The sequence below is a fragment of the Triticum aestivum genome, chromosome 1A (assembly GCF_018294505.1).
Source record: "Triticum aestivum cultivar Chinese Spring chromosome 1A, IWGSC CS RefSeq v2.1, whole genome shotgun sequence".
In the NCBI taxonomy this organism is placed as follows: domain Eukaryota; kingdom Viridiplantae; phylum Streptophyta; class Magnoliopsida; order Poales; family Poaceae; genus Triticum; species Triticum aestivum.
Window position 1 is genome coordinate 175,280,433 of NC_057794.1, and position 24,019 is coordinate 175,304,451.

Consider the following 24,019-nt stretch of genomic DNA (forward strand, 5'->3'; position numbering starts at 1 on the left):
ACCACCATATACCAACTCCAACTCCAAAAAATTTGGTGCAATTTTTCTTTGAGAATTTGAGTTGTGGTACCGTGTCCTACTTGTGTTTCGGCTATTTAGGTATGGTTCAACATCAACATCACCGCCGCTCATCTTCGCCACGGACGCGTCATCAACAATGACCACCTCGACTACATATTGGTATTTACTCTTACGATCACCGTCATCCGTTCTTGCGTACGGACGTGGAACCAAAGAAACGGTAACCTCATCTTGGTATTGGACATATCACTCTTGTCATTACATTGATAGCCATCATAGCCTTACTCCTTTGCGTTGCTTACCCATCGAGACTAGCCATTGATTATTGACGGCAACGAGACTTGTGCACATTAGTGATCATACTTCCCATAGCATATATACATCATTGTTTCTTATCTTGGTATCATCTCTTGTGTCACAAGGTTGTCATCGCATACACAATTGCTATCTTGGTTCGTGAAGTATTGCATGAGAAAAGAGCTCAAACATCAAAGAGCAAAACAAGCTTTTAAGCAAAAAGCAAAGATAAGCAAAGAGCTTTTAAGCAGGAACCATAGCATCATACAACATTAAGATTATCATATTAGATCATCTGGGATCATATCATAGAAACACCTTGCATAGAACATACTTGGGATAGAAGTCGTTGCATTTTTGCTTAGTTGGTTGTGCACAAGTCTTTGTATCCGCCTATTGTGCAATCGTGCTAACATCTCTCAAGTGTTGTGCAACAAGAGCATTTTTGTGGATTCCACATTTTGGCTCAACCTTGGTTGCCCAACCCCACTTATCTCTTTGTGTGTGTTTCCGTGTACATTACATTGCCTGGTCTACTTGTTGCATTGCAATCTTGTGAATTTTTTCCAACATTATTGAAGCTCACTTACAGTTGCATCAAATTTTGTGCCACCATCCTAACCAAGCTCCACCATAAGCTTTTACTTGTGTAGGTGTGAGAAACCGACAAGACTTGGTACCAATTGTGCTATTTCCTTGTCCTCATTGGAGTGATCATTGATCCACTTTCAACTTTGATCAAGGTACATTTGGTATTCATTCTTCTATTTCTACCACTCACATTTTGTATCTTGGAATGATGGTTAGGCCAAGTACTTCTACCAACCCACTCTTCATTGAGCACGATGACGACATGAACTACTACGTCACCAAGAGTCACCTCTTTGGTGCACAAGGTGCTTTGCATCAAGAGCAACAAAGCAATGAGTGCACGCATCGACATCCTCGTCGCCGACTTGCAACTCTCCGAGCAACATACAAGGGACTACTTCAACCACAAGCTCGGTGATCACAAGCAATAGAATGACGCAAGGATGGACGAGATTCACGCTTTGTTGCTCAACCTCTCTTCTTCCACTTCGTCTTCATCAAGAAGGAGCCGCTCAAGTAGACACTTCGACTTCATCCTCTCCAGCTGAAGTACACCGACATCGAACACTCTTTGACGTATCGCACGCAACGATCGTCATGCAAGCCTCAATCCTCTATGCGACACCAACTCTCAAGAGCATCGGCAACATCAAACCCAAGAGGCTTTTGTGATAGCACGAGAAAGACAACGACAACGCCAACATGAAGAGGAAGAGCGCGCTCTTCTACACCAAGATGCACAAGATGCCGAGGCACAACGTCAAGAACAACAACTCCGTGAAGCTCAAGCACTTGCGGCGCAACAAGCCCTCCAAGATTCAAGTCGAGCCGTAGCCAACCGAGGCCGACAAGCTCGTGAACATGAAGAAGCACTTCGCGAAGAAGCTCATGAACGAAGATTTCAAACTCGTGTGCATCGTCAAGTTCCTCAAGTTCCTCCTCGAGCTCGACAAGCTCTTCCACAAGCTTTCCAAGAACATCAAGTTCATCAAGAGCATGAAGACAATGGAAATCCTGCACGACAAGAGCAACATGAGGTGGACAACCCTCCTCACCAAGAGCGACACGAGTTTCACAATCATCAACAACATGGGCGTCATCATCCTCGACCCCAACACAATGAAGAGCAACGCTACAGCAAGCTAAAGTTCACAATGCCCAAGTTCAATGGAAGCAATGATCTCGAAGAGTACCTGTCATGGGCATTGAAGTTCGACAAAATCTACCATTTGCACAACTATGAAGAAGAGAAGAAGATCGCAATGGCATCCCTTGAGTTCCAAGACTATGTCCTCATTTGGTGGGAACAAGTTATCGAGTGCCGAGAGGCAAGAGGTTAACCACCCATCACTACTTGGGCGCAAATGAAGGATGTCATGAGAGAACGCTTTGTGCCTACCTACTACAACCGCGACCTCTTCAAGAAACTCCAACTACTCAAGCAAGGAACCATAAGCGTTGAATAGTATTACAAGGAGATGGAGACTGCCATGATACGAGCCAATGTCACGAAAGATGATGAGCAAACTATGGCACATTTCTTGAATGGAGTCAACCATCCTATCAAGAAGATCGCCGACTTCCAAGCATACTCGAACCTCATCGAGCTAGTGCATCAAGCTACCAAAGCGGAACGTCAAGTGCAAGACAATTCAAGTATGCCAAGTTCTCATCCAAGTCCTACGACTTCTCCAACACCCAAGCTTCAACGACTCCAACACCGTCTACCAAGCCTTCTACAAGCAACGTCGACAAGTCGAGTCACAAGAAAGCTTTGTCAACTCCAAGTCATCCTCCTACTAGTGCACCAACAAGTGGACCATAATACTCAATGATGACGGAACCTATGACTCGATGAGTGAAGGAGAAATGGACGCTCTTGAGCAAGTCGCCATGCACCGGCAAGTGAATGATGAAGAGGAACAAGTCTTTTGCGATGAAGATTCAAGTCCCGCTCTTGTTGTCTCCAAGGTCTTGACCCTCCAACATCCCCAAGAAGAAGACCAACGATGCCACATCTTTCATACCAAGGCCGGCATCATTGGACATTCCGTCAAGGTAATCATCGATGGAGGGAGTTTTCATAATCTCGCAAGTGAAGAACTTTGCTCCAAGCTCCAATTGCTCAAGACGAAGCACCCACAACCATACAAAGTGCAATGGCTAAGCGACTCCAGCACTATCCAAGTCGAGCATCGAGTACAAGTCTCCTTCAAAATGGGCGCCTACGAAGACACCTTTGAGTGCGACGTCGTCCCAATGACCGTTTGACACCTTCTCCTTGGACGCCCATGGCAATTTGATAGAGGAGTCATCCACAATGGTCGAACGAACCACTACATCTTCAAGATGAATGGCAAGGAGTACGTACTTCATCCCATGTCCCCAAGCCAAGTTGTCGCCGACAATCAAGCCACCCATCGTGGAGATAATAGTGAGAGAGCGAGCCACCAAAAAGAGAGTGAGTGCTACAAGCCCAAATCGAGCGCATCCATGATGAACGAAAAGAAGAACTTAGTCCTATTTGCCACCAAAAGTGAGATACGAGGAGTGTGTGAGAACCTATCTAGTGTCCTACACTACGTCCTTTTGTGCAAGTACAATGAACCACAAACTAACACCTCTCACACTCTTCCTTTAGTGATGTCTTCTCTTTTGCGGGAATTTCATGATGTTTTCCCCGATGAGCTACCTCCGGGACTACCTCCACTATGAGGCATCGAGCACCGCATCGACCTCATCCCCGGAGCACCACTTCCAAACAAACCTCCCTACCGAGTCAACCCCAAACAAACCAAATAAATAGAAAGGCAAGTAAAGCATCTCATAGACCATGGACATGTGCGTGAAAGTTTGAGCCCTTGTGCCATCCCGGTCATTCTTGTGCCAAAACGAGACGGTAGCTTTTGCATGTGCTTCGATTGTAGACCTATCAAGGCTATCACCGTTCGTTATAGGTATCCCATTCCACGCCTTGATGATAGCTTGATGAACTTAGTCGTGCCACCATCTTTTCAAAAATTGATCTTAAGAGTGGTTACTATCAAATCCGCATACAAGAGGGTGATGAATGGAAAACCGCTTTCAAAACCAAATTTGGGTTGTATGAGTGGTTAGTCATGCCTATGGGTCTCTCGGAAGCACCGGGTAATTTTTTGTGTCTTATGAATCTTGTCTTTTGCCCTTACGTTGGTGTGTTTTTTGTGGTCTACTTTGATGATATCCTTGTTTATAGCAAATCTCTTAAAGATCATGTCACCCATGTTCGAACTGTTTTGCAAACTCTTCGAAACTAGCATCTCTTTGCTAACATGGAAAGGTGCCTTTTCAGCGTGGATAAGCTCGTTTTCTTGGGTTTTGTTGTTTCTTATAAGGGTGTTCATGTTGATGAGTCCAAGATCAATGCTATTAAGACTTGGCCAACCAACCAACTTGCAACAAGTGCGTAGCTTTCTTGGCCTTGCGGGTTTCTATCGTCGCTTTGTGAAAGATTTTAGCACTATTGCTTCTCCTTTGCATGCTTTGAGCAAGAAGAATTCGCCCTTTTTTTGGGGACCATCCCAAGATACCGTTTTCAATGAGCTAAAGAATTTGCTTACTCATGCTCCCGTTCTTGCATTACCCAACTTTGACAAACCCTTTGAGATTCATTGCGATGCTAGCGGTAATGGCATAGGAGGTGTGTTAATGCAAGAGAAGCGCCCCATAACTTACATTAGTGAGAAACTTTTCGGAGTGCAACTCAATTACCCCATCTATGACAAAGAGCTATATGCTTTAGTCCGCGTTTTTCATGAATGGGAACACTATCTTCGCCCTCATGGATTTATCATTCATACCGATCATGAAACACTCAAGTACCTTAAGGTCCAAACCAAGTTGAACAAGCGCCATGCTAAATGGAGTGAATTTATGAGTCTTCTCCTTATATCATCAAGTACATCAAAGGTAAGGAAAACGTTGTGGCGGACGCCCTTTCCCGCATATGCATGCTTGTGACTCAACTTGAGTTGAATGTAATTGGCTTTGAGCACATAAAAGACTTGTATGAGCATGATCCCACTTTTGCTATGACTTATGCCAAATGTTTGACGCATACATCTTGGGAACGCTATTACATCAAAGATGGATATCTTATGAGAGCTAACAAGCTTTGCATCCCCGAGTCTTCTCTTTGTTTGTTGCTTTTTGCAGGAGTCTCATGGAGGAGGCTTAATGGGACATTTTGGACGCGACAAGACTTTCGCTATGCTCTCCAAGAACTACTATTGGCCCAAGATGTTTCGCGACGTCAACCGCATCACCAACCGATGATCTACATGTCGCAAAGCTAAGTCCAAATCTCAATCCCATGTCCTTTACATGCCTCTCCCAATTCCATGTCAACCATGGGAAGATATTAGCATGGATTTCGTACTTGGATTGCCTAGGACTAGAAATGGAAAGGATTCGGTATTTGTCGTTGTGGACCGTTTCTCTAAGATGGCACATTTTATTCCTTGCAACAAGATAGACAATGCTTCACATGTTGCTAATCTCTTTTGTAGGGAAATATTGCGTCTACATGGAGTGCCAAAGACGATCGTCTCGGACCGCGACGTCAAGTTCCTTAGCTACTTTTGGAAGACCCTATGCGGCAAGCTCGGAATCAAGCTACTCTTCTCCACGGGGTATCATCCACAAACTGACGGCCAAACAGAGGTAACCAACCACACACTCTCCGCTCTACTTTGAGTACTCATCACTCATCAAGAAGAACATCAAGGAGTGGGAGGAGTGTCTACCTATCGTCGAGTTCGCCTACAACCGCGCAAGACACTTAACAACCGGCAAGTCCCCCTTCGAGGTCGTCTACGGATTCAACCCTTTATCCCCATTGGACATTATTCCTCTACCACTCCAAGAGCACATCAATTTGGACGCAAGTGCACATGTGACTCATCACAAGAAGGTGCATGAAGATACAAGACATACTATCGTGCGCCAAGTACAACGACTTGCGACCAAGCTCAACATCAACAAGCAACCCATGCTCTTCAACATTGGTGATCTCGTCTGGCTACACCTTCGCAAGGACCGCTTTCCCCCAGAACGCAAGTCCAAACTTCGACCATGAGGGGATGTACCCTTCAAGGTTCTTGCATGCTAGAACGACTATGCTTACAAGATCGACCTCCCCCGAGACAAGTACAACGTGAGCGATATCATCAATGTCAAGGACCTCTCGCCCTTCCTTGGTGATGAAGAATTTGATCCGAGGACGGATCTTCCCCAAGGGAGGGGAGATGATGCGGAGCATCCCAAGGTCATCCCCATGGACCTACCAATGTCCCCTACGACACCAATTGGACCAATGACAAGAGCCCGAGCGAAGGCTGTCGAAGTTAAGGTGAACTCTCTCCTCTCTGAACTTCCACTTTCTATGCATGAGACATGGCTACTACCTAAGTCCGAGTTGTTGTGCATAATTAGGTACCAAGAGGACCCTCCCGAAGATGCATATGAAGATGTACACGTCCCCAAGTTCACGGATGAGGAGGAACACCGAGAGGAGAAGAAGGCAACTCTAGGACCCGGACATCCGGCCACTGGAGACTTTGACCACAACAGCCTACCGGCCCCCGCACATCTACAGGCCCCGGACATCCGGACCCAGCCCGGACATCAGGCCCGGCCCAGAAATCCGGCCCGCCCCGGAAATCCGGCCTCGATCCCGGATGTCCGGACACCACCTTACCGAGAGCGACATGGCCCGCTTCACGAGCCCGGACATCCGGCCTCCATAGCCCGCACATCCGGCCCTCCGCAAACGCTCAGACATTCGACCCGATGCCCGGATGTCCGGCCTCCCCTGTCTGCGCACAGTGTAAGGGCCGAGGCCCGTGTACACCTTCGGCCCCTAGACTATATATACTCCACCTCGTCCAACTTTCTAGGGTTAGCAAAGGATTAGCTCATATTTCATGTGAGAGCTTTGCTCATCCACTTGGTTACCTTCTCCTCGGAGATTCGAGCCTCCATCGGAGAAGATCCCCCAAGCGGATTCAAGACCCCTTTTAGGGAAGAACTCAAGACCTCCTCACGGAGAAGACCGGCTACCCTTGTATCATCCCTAGTTGATCGTGAATCTTGTATCTTTCCTTATGTACTCGAGGATCTAGCACATGTGTGACTTATTCGTGTTGGTTTAGTGTTTCCTCTCGTGTTTCCCCTTGTGTTTTCCCTCGTTTTCGCCCTCGTGTTCCTCGTGTTCTTCGCGGGATCCGCTCCTTTCATGAATGATCGGGCGACTAGGGTTCTACCCTACATCATCTTGTTATCAAGATCCACGTTGATCTCGATTTCAGAGCTTCCCCGTTGTGTTTCCTAGCCTAATTTTGTTGTTATTGTCCCTAATTCGAAAATTCCCCAGAAAAATAGCCCCCAATTTTTTTCGTGATTTGTCGGTGTGATGAAGTTTTGTTGGATTTGATCCACGGATTTCGTGTGGTGCGGGTAGATCTACTTTTCCATCCACCAATTTCTCCAATTTTTTCCGGATTTGACCTCTCCTCGCGAAGATCTTCGAATTCATCCCCGGGTCCAGAGCCCGAACATCTAGCCCGACAAGCCCAGACATCCGGCACCCCGAACATCCGGCCATCAGGCCCGGTCATACGGTCCCTGGCAGCACCACTTCCTCCCCTCCGCCCATTTTCCGTCCACATTTCGCCAAAATTTTGTTCCGGTGCCCACATATACTTCCACATACCTCCACCACTTCCGCATAGCACCACCATATACCAACTCCAACTCCGACAATTTTGGTCCAATTTTTCTTTGAGAATTTGAGTTGCGGTACCGTGTCCTACTTGTGTTTCGGCTATTTAGTTATGGTTCGACATCAACATCGCCGACACTCATCTTCGCCACGGACGCATGATCAACAACGACCACCTCAACTACATATTGGTATTCTTCATACTCTTTTGATCACTGTCATCCGTTCTTGCGTACGGATGAGGAACCAAAGAAATGGTAACCTCATCTTGGTATTGGACATATAACTCCTGCCAATGATAAGAACCAAAGAGTACTACAAGGAGATGGAGATTGCCATGATAAGAGCCAACGTCACGGAAGATGATGAGGAAACTATGGCTCGTTTCTTGAATGGAATCAACCATCCTATCAAGAAGATCGCCGACTTCCAACCATACTCGAACTTCATCGAGCTAGTGCATCAACCTACAAAGGCGGAACGTCATGTGCAAGAAGATTTCAAGTATTCCAAGTTCTCATCCAAGTCCTACGGATTCTCCAACAACCAAGCTTCAACGACTCCAACACCATCTACCAAAACTTCTACAAGCAATGTCGACAAGTCGAGTTCCAAGAAAGCTTCGTCAAGTCCAAGTCATCCTCCTACTACAAGCAACTTCAAGCCAAAAGCTTCATCATCATCAACCCCCACCGATGAGACCGTCAAGAAAAGTTCCTTCAAATGCTTCACATGCGGAGGCCGAGGCCACAAGTCCTATGAGTGCACCAACAAGCGTACCATGATCCTCAACGACGACGGCACTTATGACTCAATGAGTGAAGGAGAAATGGATGCCATCGAGCAAGTTGCCATGCACCGGCAAGTGAACGATGAAGAGGAACAAGTCTTTTGCGATGAAGATTCAAGTCCTGCTCTTGTTGTCTCCAAGGTCTTGACTCTCCAGCATCACCAAGAAGAAGACCAAAGATGCCACATATTCCACACCAAGGTCGGCATCAATGGATCCTCCGTCAAGGTCATCATCGATGGAGGGAGTTGTCATAATCTCGCAAGTGAAGAACTTTGCTCCAAGCTCCAATTGCCCAAGACGAAGCACCCACATCCATACAATGTGCAATGGCTTAGCGACTCCGGCACTATCCAAGTCGAGCATCGAGTACAAGTCTCCTTCAAAATTGGCGCCAACAAAGACACCTTAGAGTGCGACGTCGTGCCAATGACCGTTTGCCACCTTCTCCTTGGACGCCCGTGGCAATTTGATAGAGGAGTCGTCCACAACAGCTAAACGAACCACTACATCTTTAGGATGAAGGGCAAGGAGTACGTACTTTGTCCCATGTCCCCCAGCCAAATTGTCACTGACAAGCAAGCCACCCATCGTGGAGATCATAGTGAGAGAGCGAGCCACCAAAAAGAGAGTGAGCGCCACAAGCCCAAATCGAGCACCTCCACGATGAGCGAAAAGAAGAACTTCATCTTATTTGCTACCAAAAGTGAGATAAGAGTAGTGTGTCAGAACCCATCTAGTGTACAACACTATGTCCTTTTGTGTAAGGACAATGAACCACAAGCTAACACTTCTCACACTCTTCCTCTAGTGTTGTCTTCTCTTTTGCAGGAATTTCATGATGTTTTCCCCGACGAGCTGCCTCCAGGACTACCTCCTCTACACGGCATGGAGCACCGCATCGACCTCATCCCTGGAGCACCACTTCCGAACAAAGCTCCCTACCACATCAACCCCGAAGAAACAAAAGAAATACAAAGGAAAGTAAAGCATCTCATATACCATGGACATGTGCGTGAAAGTTTGAGCCCTTGTGCCGTCCCGGTCATTCTTGTGCCAAAACAAGACGGTAGCTTTCGCATGTGCTCCGATTGTAGACCTATCAATGATATCACCGTTCGTTATAGGTATCCCATTCCACACCTTGATGATATGCTTGATGAACTTAGTGGTGCCACTATCTTTTAAAAAATTGATCTTAAGAGTGGTTACTATCAAATCCGCATACAGGAGGGTGATGAATGGAAAATCGCTTTCAAAACCAAGTTTGTCTTGTATGAGTGGTTAGTTATGCCTATGGGTGTATCGGAAGCACCGGGTACTTTTATGCGTCTTATGAATCTTGTCTTTCGCCCTTACATTGGTGTCTTTGTTGTGGTCTACTTCGATGGTATCCTTGTTTTTAGCAAGTCTCTCAAAGAGCATGTCACCCATGTCCGAACTGTTTTGCAAACTCTTCGGAAAGAGCATCTCTATGCTAATATGGAGAAATGCCTTTTTGGCGTTGACAAGCTCGTTTTCTTGGGTTTTGTTGTTTCCTCTAAGGGTGTTCATGTTGATGAGTCCAAGATCAATGCTATCAAGACTTGGCCAAAACTAACCAACTTGCTTCAAGTGCGTAGTTTTCTCTATGTATTCACACATGTATCAAGTTTCCGGTTAATACCATTCTAGCATGAATAATAAACATTTATCATGATATAAGGAAATATAAATAACAACTTTGTTATTGCCTCTAGCACATATTTACTTCAGTGCAGGTATTCGGTGATTTGTGTGTTGTCTCCTACTGGATTGATACCTTGGTTCTCAAACTGAGGGAAATACGTATCTCAACTTTGCTGCATCAACCTTTCCCCTTTAAGGGAATAACCAACACATGCTCAATAAGTAGCAGAGGTCCACTCGGAACTACAACACCTCCTTCTCTAGGGTGGCGTAGTTGGATCCCAGCTTGCAGGCCCTCTGTTATAGGAAAACAAGATAGTTAATCGGATGGATAAAGCAAAAACAAGTCCTCGGGGAAGGAACAAGCTCGATCTGTACCACCGAGTTAGCAATGAAGAAGATCCTCTAATACCCACTTTACCACTGAGTCAGCAATGAAGACGATCGAGGTCAAAAACACACTCATCTTCATCGTCCACCTCAAGGTAGACAAGCCTTCATACTATCAAGCCACCCACTCGGTCCGCCGAGGGGGGAATGCACCCCGAATGGTACGTACTGAACGCAATTCTAAAGACTTTCATCGATCGCCTCCAATCGATGGCAGTCTCGGGGACTACACCAAGTGGGTGCACTCAGCGTGCCCTCGCTAAATGACGTCCATTAGGATGGTCCACAAAAAGACAACCGTTGGTAATAGGCCTCAAGGTAGAGACACCAGAAACTCTAAGACCCTCGCCGACTTCTTTCAGTTGACGATGTCCTCGGGGACTAAACCCAATGGGTGCACTCAGCGTGGCCCCATTGGAACCGATGAGTCTCGAAAACGCCCTGGCTAAATACGAGTAGACGCCAGAAACTCTAAGAATCTTGCGAACTGCTTCCAGTCAACGGCAGTCTCAAAGACTACACCCAGTGGGTGCACTTAGCGTGCCCCCATTGGAAATAAAACACCCAGTGGGTGTGCCCTGCGCAAACCCACTGACTGAAACACAACCTGTGCCCCGTGCAAACCCACTGACTGAAACACAACCGTTCATTTGGAGCGCGAAGAAGAAAACTCAAAACTCAAAGACTCGGACTGGAAATTGTACTTACAATGGTACTTACTTGGACGTTGGTCTTGTCACATCCCTGGTCCTGTTATGCACTAGGCTAGACCTCATGTGTGCATCATGTTTAAATTCAAATGAAATTTGAATTGAGGAATTTTCAAAAGCCTCAGGAAACCTCTAAAAATAACCAACAATTAAATCTTCTCAAATGTGTCCAAGAAAATGCTCCTCTTAGTCTCTGAAAATATTGCAAAGAGGTAAAACTCAAAACAATATTTTTGGTATCTCAGAGTTAATTATTTTGGGCCTTTGAATTAAATAAATAGCTATTTGCATTGGAGATATATATTATATATAAATAATATATGTCCAATAATTACTAGAACATTTTATGTGGTTTGATATATTTTAGTTCTAGCCACATAATTATTTTCAGGATTTTATAAAATGGTTTAGTATTTTTTTTTCTAAACCAAAACAAAACAGAACAAAATAGAAAACAATAAATAAAAGACAGAGGAGAGAAATCTCACCTGGACCTACCTGGCAGCCCACCTAGCTGGCCCAGCTGGTGGCCTAGCCCACCAAGGCCCATGCCAGTCATCCTCTACCTCTGCCAGTAAGCAGAGGAGGGAGACAGCGCATGCGCGCGCCGTGGCGACATGCCACCTCCCTGCCTGCCTGCATCCCACGCCACCGCGGCGCCTGAACCGCCTCCCCGGCCTCCCCTCGACCCCTGGACACCGCACTCTCCCCTCTTCGCTCCTCTCTCGCTGTTCCCCACCACAGCCGAGCGCGCCCATCGCTGCCGACACCGTTTACCGGGGCCACAGCCACCCCCTCGCTCCCTCTATGCATCCCTGAGCTCTGCCCCGACCCCATGGAGCTACACACGCGACGCACGCAACCAGAGGAGGCCGCAGTCGACCGGAGCGTCACCGTCTTCATCTCCGGTGCCCGGAGATCGCCGTCGTCAATTCGCCGTTGCAGAGGCTTCCCCGAGCCCACCGAGCTTCTCTCCCGACCCCTCGTGAGACCCTGTCCATTTCCCCTCTCTCCCCGTGCCCGTCCGCGCCTTCTAACCACCCCGGCTGTCGGAGCCGACAGTTCCTCGCCACCGGCGATGACGCAGACGGGGCTAGAGCCACCGTAGCTAACTCCCGAGCACGGCAACGTGCTCAGCACCCTTCCAGGAGCCGAGCGCGCCCACCCGTGCGACCTGCCGTGCCCCCTAGCGCCAACCCCGACCTCGCCGTGCTCCGGCCGCCGCCCCGCTCGCCGCCGTCGCCAAATCCGACCTCCCCAGCACGAACGGATGCCACGATTCGATGCGCGCACACACCAGCTACGCGTAGAGCCCCTCAGTCTACGATTTGGTCGCCGGAGGAGGATTTCCGACCCCCTCCGCCGTCTCTGGCTCCGCCGGCGACAAGCCGCGGGTCAACTCCGGCGAGTTGACCCGGGGTTTGACCCCCTGACATGTGGGCCCAGGAGCCTGCTTGATTAGTGTTAGATTAGTTAGCGTTAATTAACTCAGCTAATTAGATAGGCCACTGACATGCGGGCCCTGCCCGGCTAACTAAGTTAGTTAGGGCTAACTAACTTGGTTAGTTGATTGTGTCACTGACCAGTGGACCCCACTGGTCAGGTTTGACCTGGGACGCCCAGTTGACTCTGCTGATGTCATAGTGACGTGGGGCTGACGCAATAAGTATTTTCTGGATTTAAAAATAATCAGGAAATTCCAGAAAATAGCTAAAACTTCAATAAATCATAGAAATTCAACCGTAACTCCAAATTAAATAATTTATATATGAAAAATTATCAGAAAAATTCAAGGAATCCATCTGTACCATTTTCATGCATGTTAGAACAACTTATCACTACTGTTTAGGACAAATGAAGTGAATGGCATTTAAATAATCACATATGGAGTTTGAATTTGAATCTTGTATTCAAACCAACTCCATTTAACTTGTTGCTAGATGCATTAGCTCAAAACACCAGCATGTTGCCATGTCATAGCATGCATCATATTGTGAATTGCATTGATTGTGTTTCCTTCTGTTTGCCGGTGTTGCTCCCCCTCGGTAGACGCTGTACCGGTGATGTGATCGTTGACACTGATGAAGACTCAATGTTATCTTCAAAAGTGCCAGGCAAGCAAAACCCCCTTGTTCATTCCGATACAATCCTACTCTCTCGCTCCTGCTCTCTATTACTGCATTAGGACAACAACGATCAACTTGTTACTTGCTGCGGTAGCTGAACCCCTTTATCCTCTGCATGACCTGTCATTGCCACAGTAAATAGATGAAACCCACTAGTATGAGTAGGAGTTGTTTGAGCCCTGATGTGCCTACTCATTCATGCTTGTTTGTCATGCCTGCTACTGCTTAGAGTTGAGTCAGGTCTGATTCATCGGGGATGAATCAGAGGCGTGTGAACATGTCCTACTGTGTGTGAGCTAAGTGTGTGAACACGATTTGGTAAAGGTAGCGGTGAGAGGCCATGTAGGAGTACATGGTGGGTTGTCTCATTGCAGCCGTCCTCAGGAACTGAGTTCTGTGTTTGTGATCCATGACCAGTTACTACCACACATTGGGTTCCGGTAACTCGACCCCTCTCGACTTATTAATCAACATGATCTCTGTCCAGGAGTTGCAACTAGTTTCTGGTGTTTGTAGGTAGTGTTAGTAGTCTACCAAGTGGCACCCGGTACAGGTGGGCTTGGGACAGACTAGGCACAGTGGCACGGTGTACCAAGTGGCACCCGGATGGTGGGCTTGGGAACCCTGCTCACATCGTTTGGGGCCGTGAGCGACACCCCGGCCGGATCTCCTTGCGGATGGAACCCGAATAGGCGATAAACCTGGACTAGAGACTTGTTCGGTTAGTCAGGTCGTGGCCGACTCCCTCGCCCGGCTTCCGCTTGAAGGTTGCCGAGGTACATGACGTGTACAGGGCGATAAGTGGCGAAAGCGTGTGTGAAGAAGTACACCCCTGCAGGGTTATCATTATCTATTCGAATAGCCGGATTCCTCGGATATGGAAACTTGGACCCCTTGCATAGTTCATAGACAAGTGAAAGTGGATACTCTAAAATACGCAAGATAAGCGTGAGTGCTATGGATGGCGTTCTCGTAGGGAGACGGGAGCGGATCCATAGTGGTGTATTGATATGGTGAATATGTGGACTCGTGTGCGCCACCTCAAAAGAGTTACTTGCAGTCGTAGTTCAGGTTAGCCACCGAGTCAAAGCTGGCTTGCTGCAGTCAAACTCCACCATCCCCTTTGTTGAAATGATGCATATGTAGATAGATCTGATGTAAGTCTTGCTGGGTACATTTGTACTCACGTTTGCCTATTTTATGTTTTTGCAGAGAGACTTCAGTCTCACTAGTAGTTCCACGTGGACTTCGACGTTTAGCTTGTTACCTCAGCTACGATCTTGTGCCCTCGGCAGGATCTGGTAGATAGTCAGGCTTCTCAGCCTTTTTCATTTATAGATGTCTGTACTCAGACATGATAGCTTCCGCATGTGCTTTGACTTGTATGCTCTGAGTGTTGGGTCATGAGACCCATGATTGTAATATCTCGCTCCTCGGAGCCTATTGAATAAAACTACTTGAGTCGTAGAGTCATTTTGTGATGCCATGTTGTATTGCACATATCGAGCATATTGTGTGTATGTTATTGAAATGCTTGGTATGTGTGGGATCTGACTATCTAGTTGTTTATCTTTAGTAGCCTCTCTTACCGGGAAATGTCTCCTAGTGTTTCCACCGAGCCATGGTAGCTTGCTACTGCTCCGGAACACTTAGGCTAGCCGGCATGTGTCCTTCTTCGTTCCTGTGTCTGTCCCTTCGGGGAAATGTCATGCGGTGAATACCGGAGTCCTGTTAGCCCGCTACAGCCCGGTTCACCGGAGTCCTGCTAGCCCAGTGCTACAGCCTGGATTCACTCGCTGATGACCGACACGTTCGATGCTGGGTCATGGATGCCTGTCCCTGTAAGTTTGTGCCACTTTGGGTTTACGACTAGCCATGTCAGCCCGGGCTCCTTATCATATGGATGCTAGCGACACTATCATATACGTGTGCCAAAAGACGCAAACGGTCCCGGGTAAAGGTAAGGCGACACCCGTGGGAATACCGTGCGTGAGGCCGCAAAGTGATATGAGGTGTTACATGCTAGATCGATGTGGCATTGAGTCGGGGTCCTGACAGCGTTGGTATCAGAGCTTGACTGCCTGTAGGATTACCAAGCCAAACTGGTCGAAGTTGAGTCTAGAAATTCTTTAGTTATATAAGGGAATTGATTGTGGGATGGAACGTAAGGCTCTTTTTACTCCTTATACCTCATGGCCTTCTGATCTGAGTCAACCTCTTCTCTTCTACGGGGATTAAGAACTAGGCTATCTCTTCTTTCCATCAGGATCACGTGTTATTAATCAGTAGACTTATAGATTGTTGGATTTAAGTCTCAGTTCAGTTCCTACGACTTCTGTATGTTAACTGTTGATCTCGGAACCTTGATATTGTGCTTCTGAGTGGCTATGCCACCATTTTTGTAGCATGTCTCCAATCTTTTGAGCATTTACAGCAGTTATGCTGTCTGAGTCATCCCAGGTTTCTAAATAGTCGGATGCATTTGCAAATTCCTTCCTCCCGTTTCGATGTTCCTTTGGGCCAGATTAACCACACTAATCGGTGAGTTGAGGTACTCTGTTGCCTTGACATATATGTTGGAGATATTATTAAGACCCTAGGTGTCTCAGGTGATCATCTAGTAGTCTAGCCATGTTGTGTCCCAGTGTGATGATTCTAGCCATCATTCTTGTAAGCATCCCGTGATGCTACTTAGTAGTAGGTATTCTACTCCTGGGTTTTGAACCCGAGATTCATCTTACTTACATCATGTTGATAGTAATTGCTAGCTCCCTTAGGTTATTAGTAACCTTTGCGATAGTCCTCGAGGTCCGTGGTATCTTCTTCTTCCAAATACCATGAACTACTTATGGCAGAAGTTCCTCGTTGAACTGAAATATCACAACAGGATTATTCTTGAGGAGTTCTCCATTCATAAATCGTGACTCTGCCAGTTCTACCTTTCCGCATGGATTGCCTGGAAGAAATATGTTGAATTCGTTCGACATGCCAAACCATGCATCCACAACTCAGAAAATCGTATGTTCCTTTGAGTTGTTCTCTTTAGTTGCATTCTGACCCTCGTCTGTCAATTGATAGTCAAGAGTATGCGTGCGTTCGTTATCGATGCCTATTACTCTTGTGGTCCGTCAAGCCATTCTGTCCTGAATGACTTGGAGAAACAAACTCCAGTACCTCATCCATATCTAGGATTGGGTCAAAGTAGTTGTATTCCGCAGATCAAATGCCAATCCAGCTTTTGGTTCTGTTCTACCTTGGAGTATTACACCCTTTATGTCAGAATTGTCATGAGAACTGCACCAACTCTCATGAATTTTGACGTAGTGATACTTCTCACCATCATTAGTCATTCCTCGGCCCTCGTGTTGATGCAACCGGAATACCGACAAATGAATTGTGATGTGTGAAATCAATACTCCCAGCAACCTCGTTGCTTGGTAGTTAAAGGATAATAATTTCAATCTTAGCATGTTGGTTTTTAAATCATCCCTCTAAGACTGGTCGTGCTACCTAGTCCTTATTTCGGTGCACCCTCCGATTGATGAGTTAGGATCTTGTCAAGTCCTCACTCATTTGATCATATCGTCTTGCCCTCAAAAGCGAGATTGTTCTCGAGCTTAGTAACATACCGGTGGTTCGTGATTTTCTGGATGTCTTCCCGGAAGTATTACCAGGTTGTCACCTGACTGCTATGTTGAGCTCGTGATCAAGTTGGTTTATTCCTGTAAACCCCTATATCTCCAAGAATCCGTGTTGGATACCCCTGAGCTAGTTGGTTAAGCTAGACAACAACTTGGAGAATTGGAAGATAAAAGCTTGCCTAACTTAGTTCGTTCCAAAGGGATATTCTATGTAGTGTGTGTTGAAGAAAGAGGATATCTTCATCGATTGGTCCCTGTGATCAGTTGCTGGACCTATTGTCTTATCAATCCTTTGATTTGAGTGTGGGCTATCGTCAATCAAATCAGTACCAACGATGCTCGTAATGTTGTATTACTCGTGGTTGATCCCTCGAGTATATACCATTACATCTTTTGGTCTGACCAATACTATCCCCGTGTTCACATGATGGTGGAAGTCCAGTGATATGGAAATTCCGATGAGTTGTTGTTGAGCCCATCAGCAGCATTTTGTCTCCCCCATGATTCATGTTGAACATCAACCTAGTGTTGGAAACTTGTGTAAGCATTTTCTTCATGCCCCGCTCGTGAAGCATATGTTTGGATGAAAGAAGTGACTTCCTTTGATTCACGTGCATTTGATGTAAGTTGCCGCCGTGAATTCGAGAAAGCATGTTTTTACCTCCTCTGGAACCATCCCAAGTCAGTTATGCACGTGCGAAGTATTCTGTGGTTTGATAGACTGATCATCTTCATTCCATATGTGTATCCTAGCACACCAAGCCACTGACTGATTTGTTCAAGGAGAAGGAGTATCTTCATAAGAGCTAATCCGGACTTATGAAAGAACTTCGATATCCTCGCTGATGGTTCCCAACCAGAGCTCGGTAGTGTTTTATTGTAAGACTACCATGTGATCATGTTTGTCTAGGACAGCGTGTTCACACGTGTGTAGCAGAACCAGCTCATGTTTTGGAGCTTGCTATCGTTGTTCATTTCCCGAGAATCTCGCAACGTCATCTCGTCGAATTGTGTTGCAAACTTTCGTTTTCTTCCTAGACTCAATGAGTCTGGAATATTCTGACACCAACCAGTTCTGAATCTCAGGCAGATATGATGGTTGGAGCATTTCCCAAGAATTATAATATTGGTCTTGCGATAACCGGTAAAGTGAATGTCGTGGCCAACACACCCCGCCGGGAGACCTAATATTGTAGTATCTTGATTGGAGAAGTTGGCCACCTCCCCATGAGGATTTCTTATGGATTCACTTCCGTAGTTATTCTTTATGATTTTGTCCTCCTGAAGTCCGACCTTTACTTGATGTTCTAGATACCAAACCATTTCAATGAATGGGATACGCTAGCACATCAAGGAGAACATTAGAAGCGGAGTGCTAAATGTCTCTCGGTCGATCATCTAGATTTTGTTTCCTTGGCCTCGCTAAGATGAAATCTGAGAAGGTGTTATCTTCCTTTGTGTCTGCATCATCCATCATTAGCCATCATGGTAGTATGTTGTGTTGTCAGCACCCTTGACACGGATGTTGATAAAACCTTGATGATTGTGGAAATGCTCAAGTTCTTGAGAGCACGCACAAGCGCTACGTGTTGTCATCGGCACTAACTGGGATTCCTCTCAGTTCCCTCGGCAATGCTATGACCTTTTCAAACAGTGAGTTCACTCTCTATTGTTGGGTTCTTCCCCAGTTACCAGAATCATTCCCAGCATTTGTATTTTGTTCCCAGCTTGCACCGCCCATGTGCCATTCTACTATGGGTCTCTTCCATTTCCGGTGGTAAGCAAATTCATCCATTACATTGTCTTCAACAAGGTAATCCACATCATCCAAGTCCGGGTATGCCATTCTACCGAACCCCTCTCAATGATCGATTATGATTTGCCTTAGGCTGATATAGAGAGTCTCAATGATCTTTAAATCAAAGGTAATTCTTTTTGCCACTTAAGGGGATATTTCTACGAGTCACCGTCCCTAAGGTGCTTTGTTGTGGTATCATGGCAACTCAACTCCTCGCTACGTTGACAATCGTTTACCACCTTTTTAAGTGTGGAATTGTTGTCCACCTAGTGAACCTTCGTCATCCGTTTCTTTCCACCCCTCTTGATGTGTATCTCATGTCTTAACCCGAGAGATGGTTCTATGTCTCATTCCGTGAGTTGTTCGACCTTCAAGAAGTTTGATCCTTCTAGAGTTTCTCTTTCCCCTTCTTGTCATGATTAGCTGAAGTTCTCGAAGCAAGACATCAAGACAATGATGGTGAACGAATCAACGTTCATTTGAAGTGCAACCTGGATCGTGAAGATTATACTAGTTGCGTCCCCCCTTCACCTTGCCCTACGCTTGAATCTCGGGACGAGATTTTTGTTTAGTGGGGGTGAGTTGTCACATCCCTGGTCCTGTTATGCACTAGGCTAGACCTCATGTGTGCATCATGTTTAAATTCAAATGAAATTTGAATTGAGGAATTTTCAAAAGCCTCAGGAAACCTCTAAAAATAACCAACAATTAAATCTTCTCAAATGTGTCCAAGAAAATGCTCCTCTTAGTCTCTGAAAATATTGCAAAGAGGTAAAACTCAAAACAATATTTTTGGTATCTCAGAGTTAATTATTTTGGGCCTTTGAATTAAATAAATAGCTATTTGCATTGGAGATATATATTATATATAAATAATATATGTCCAATAATTACTAGAACATTTTATGTGGTTTGATATATTTTAGTTCTAGCCACATAATTATTTTCAGGATTTTATAAAATGGTTTAGTATTTTTTTTTTCTAAACCAAAACAAAACAGAACAAAATAGAAAACAATAAATAAAAGACAGAGGAGAGAAATCTCACCTGGACCTACCTGGCAGCCCACCTAGCTGGCCCAGCTGGTGGCCTAGCCCACCAAGGCCCATGCCAGTCATCCTCTACCTCTGCCAGTAGGCAGAGGAGGGAGACAGCGCACGCGCGCGCCATGGCGACACGCCACCTCCCTGCCTGCCTGCATCCCACGCCACCGCGGCGCCTGAACCGCCTCCCCGGCCTCCCCTCGACCCCTGGACACCGCACTCTCCCCTCTTCGCTCCTCTCTCGCTGTTCCCCACCACAGCCGAGCGCGCCCATCGCCGCCGACACCGTTTACCGGGGCCATAGCCACCCCCTCGCTCCCTCTATGCATCCCTGAGCTCCGCCCCGACCCCGTGGAGCTACACACGCGACGCACGCAACCAGAGGAGGCCGCAGTAGACCGGAGCGTCGCCGTCTTCATCTCCGGTGCCCGGAGATCGCCGTCGTCAATTCGCCGTTGCAGAGGCTTCCCCGAGCCCACCGAGCTTCTCTCCCGACCCCTCGTGAGCCCCTGTCCATTTCCCCTCTCTCCCCGTGCCCGTCCGCGCCTTCTAACCACCCCGGCTGTCGGAGCCGACAGTTCCTCGCCGCCGGCGATGACGCAGACGGGGCTAGAGCCACCGTAGCTAACTCCCGAGCACGGCAACGTGCTCAGCACCCTTCCAGGAGCCGAGCGCGCCCACCCGTGCGACCTGCCGTGCCCCCTAGCGCCAACCCCGACCTCGCCGTGCTCCGGCCGCCGCCCCGCTCGCCGCCGTCGCCAAATCCGACCTCCCCAGCATGAACGGATGCCACAATTCGATGCGCGCACACACCAGCTACGCGTAGAGCCCCTCAGTCTACGATTTGGTCGCCGGAGGAGGATTTCCGACCCCCTCCGCCGTCTCTGGCTCCGCCGGCGACAAGTCGCGGGTCAACTCCGGCGAGTTGACCCGGGGTTTGACCCCCTGACGTGTGGGCCCAGGCGCCTGCTTGATTAGTGTTAGATTAGTTAGCGTTAATTAAGTTAGCTAATTAGATAGGCCACTGACATGCGGGCCCTGCCCGGCTAACTAAGTTAGTTAGGGCTAACTAACTTGGTTAGTTGATTGTGTCACTGACCAGTGGACCCCACTGGTCAGGTTTGACCTGGGACGCCCAGTTGACTCTGCTGATGTCATAGTGACGTGGGGCTGACGCAATAAGTATTTTCTGGATTTAAAAATAATCAGGAAATTCCAGAAAATAGCTAAAACTTCAATAAATCATAGAAATTCAACCGTAACTCCAAATTAAATAATTTATATATGAAAAATTATCAGAAAAATTCAAGGAATCCATCTGTACCATTTTCATGCATGTTAGAACAACTTATCACTACTGTTTAGGACAAATGAAGTGAATGGCATTTAAATAATCACATATGGAGTTTGAATTTGAATCTTGTATTCAAACCAACTCCATTTAACTTGTTGCTAGATGCATTAGCTCAAAACACCAGCATGTTGCCATGTCATAGCATGCATCATATTGTGCATTGCATTGATTGTGTTTCCTTCTGTTTGCCGGTGTTGCTCCCCCTCGGTAGACGCTGTACCGGTGATGTGATCGTTGACACTGATGAAGACTCAATGTTATCTTCAAAAGTGTCAGGCAAGCAAAACCCCCTTGTTCATTCCGATACAATCCTACTCTCTCGCTCCTGCTCTCTATTACTGCATTAGGACAACAACGATTCAACTGTTACTTGCTGCGGTAGCTGAACCCCTTTATCCTCTGCATGACCTGTCATTGCCACAGTAAATAGATGAAACCCACTAGTATGAGTAGGAGTTGTTTGAGCCCTGATGTGCCTACTCATTCATGCTTGTTTGTCATGCCTGCTACTGCTTAGAGTTGAGTCAGGTCTGATTCATCGGGGATGAATCAGAGGCGTGTGAACATGTCCTACTGTGTGTGAGCTAAGTGTGTGAACACGATTTGGTAAAGGTAGCGGTGAGAGGCCATGTAGGAGTACATGGTGGGTTGTCTCATTGCAGCCGTCCTCAGGAACTGAGTTCTGTGTTTGTGATCCATGACCAGTTACTACCACATATTGGGTTCCGGTAACTCGACCCCTCTCGACTTATTAATCAACATGATCTCTGTCCAGGAGTTGCAACTAGTTTCTGGTGTTTGTAGGTAGTGTTAGTAGTCTACCAAGTGGCACCCGGTACAGGTGGGCCTGGGACAGACTAGGCACAGTGGCACGGTGTACCAAGTGGCACCTGGATGGTGGGCTTGGGAACCCTGCTCACATCGTTTGGGGCCGTGAGCGACACCCCGGCCGGATCTCCTTGCGGATGGAACCCGAATAGGCGATAAACCTGGACTAGAGACTTGTTCGGTTAGTCAGGTCATGGCCGACTCCCTCGCCCGGCTTCCGCTTGAAGGTTGCCGAGGTACATGACGTGTACAGGGCGATAAGTGGCGAAAGCGTGTGTGAAGAAGTACACCCCTGCAGGGTTATCATTATCTATTCGAATAGCCGGATTCCTTGGATATGGAAACTTGGACCCCTTGCATAGTTCATAGACAAGTGAAAGTGGATACTCTAAAATACGCAAGATAAGCGTGAGTGCTATGGATGGCGTTCTCGTAGGGAGACGGGAGCGGATCCATAGTGGTGTATTGATATGGTGAATTTGTGGACTCGTGTGCGCCACCTCAAAAGAGTTACTTGCAGTCATAGTTCAGGTTAGCCACCGAGTCAAAGCTGGCTTGCTGCAGTCAAACTCCACCATCCCCTTTGTTGACAATGATGCATATGTAGATAGATCTGATGTAAGTCTTGCTGGGTACATTTGTACTCACGTTTGCCTATTTTATGTTTTTGCAGAGAGACTTCAGTCTCACTAGTAGTTCCACGTGGACTTCGACGTTTAGCTTGTTACCTCAGCTACGATCTTGTGCCCTCGGCAGGATCTGGTAGATAGTCAGGCTTCTTAGCCTTTTTCATTTATAGATGTCTGTACTCAGACATGATAGCTTCCGCTTGTGCTTTGACTTGTATGCTCTGAGTGTTGGGTCATGAGACCCATGATTGTAATATCTCGCTCCTCGGAGCCTTTTGAATAAAAACTACTGAGTTGTAGAGTCATTTTGTGATGCCATGTTGTATTGCACATATCGAGCATATTGTGTGTATGTTATTGAAATGCTTGGTATGTGTGGGATCTGACTATCTAGTTGTTTATCTTTAGTAGCCTCTCTTACCGGGAAATGTCTCCTAGTGTTTCCACCGAGCCATGGTAGCTTGCTACTGCTCCGGAACACTTAGGCTGGCCGGCATGTGTCCTTCTTCGTTCCTGTGTCTGTCCCTTCGGGGAAATGTCACGCGGTGAATACCGGAGTCCTGTTAGCCCGCTATAGCCCGGTTCACCGGAGTCCTGCTAGCCCAGTGCTACAGCCTGGATTCACTCGCTGATGACCGACACGTTCGATGCTGGGTCATGGATGCCTGTCCCTGTAAGTTTGTGCCACTTTGGGTTTACGACTAGCCATGTCAGCCCGGGCTCCTTATCATATAGATGCTAGCGACACTGTCATATACGTGTGCCAAAAGGCGCAAACGGTCCCGGGTAAAGGTAAGGCGACACCCGTGGGAATACCGTGCATGAGGCCGCAAAGTGATATGAGGTGTTACATGCTAGATCGATGTGGCATTGAGTCGGGGTCCTGACAGGTCTCCAGTGCCTCACTGGCGTCATATGCCTCCTTTAGCCGCATTATAGCCGAATATACCCACTGGGCATTATAGTTCGGCACCAGTGATAATAAAGCGTACACAAATAGCAAATTACATACACTAGACAAATAAAGCTCATACATCATGGACACGCATCAACAGAACTTACCATTTGAACTATAATCTCTTCAGAAAATAGGATTGGACGGATTCAGATAGCACAAATTTTAGTCTACAAAATCTCTAGTAGCTTCGTGGTTACCTCATTGTCTTTTTTCATTTTTTGACTCCAACACCTAATACCTGCAAGTCTAGTATCAACTTGTTGACTGTACATTGAGAATCATGTACATGTTGTCTTGCCACCTCTAGTTGATGCTCGAGAACATCAGCACATTCCAATTCCAATACATAATCATTCGGTAACGACCATGCCGCACTGCTCGTAGATCTTTGTGTTGATGTCACTTCATCCTGAA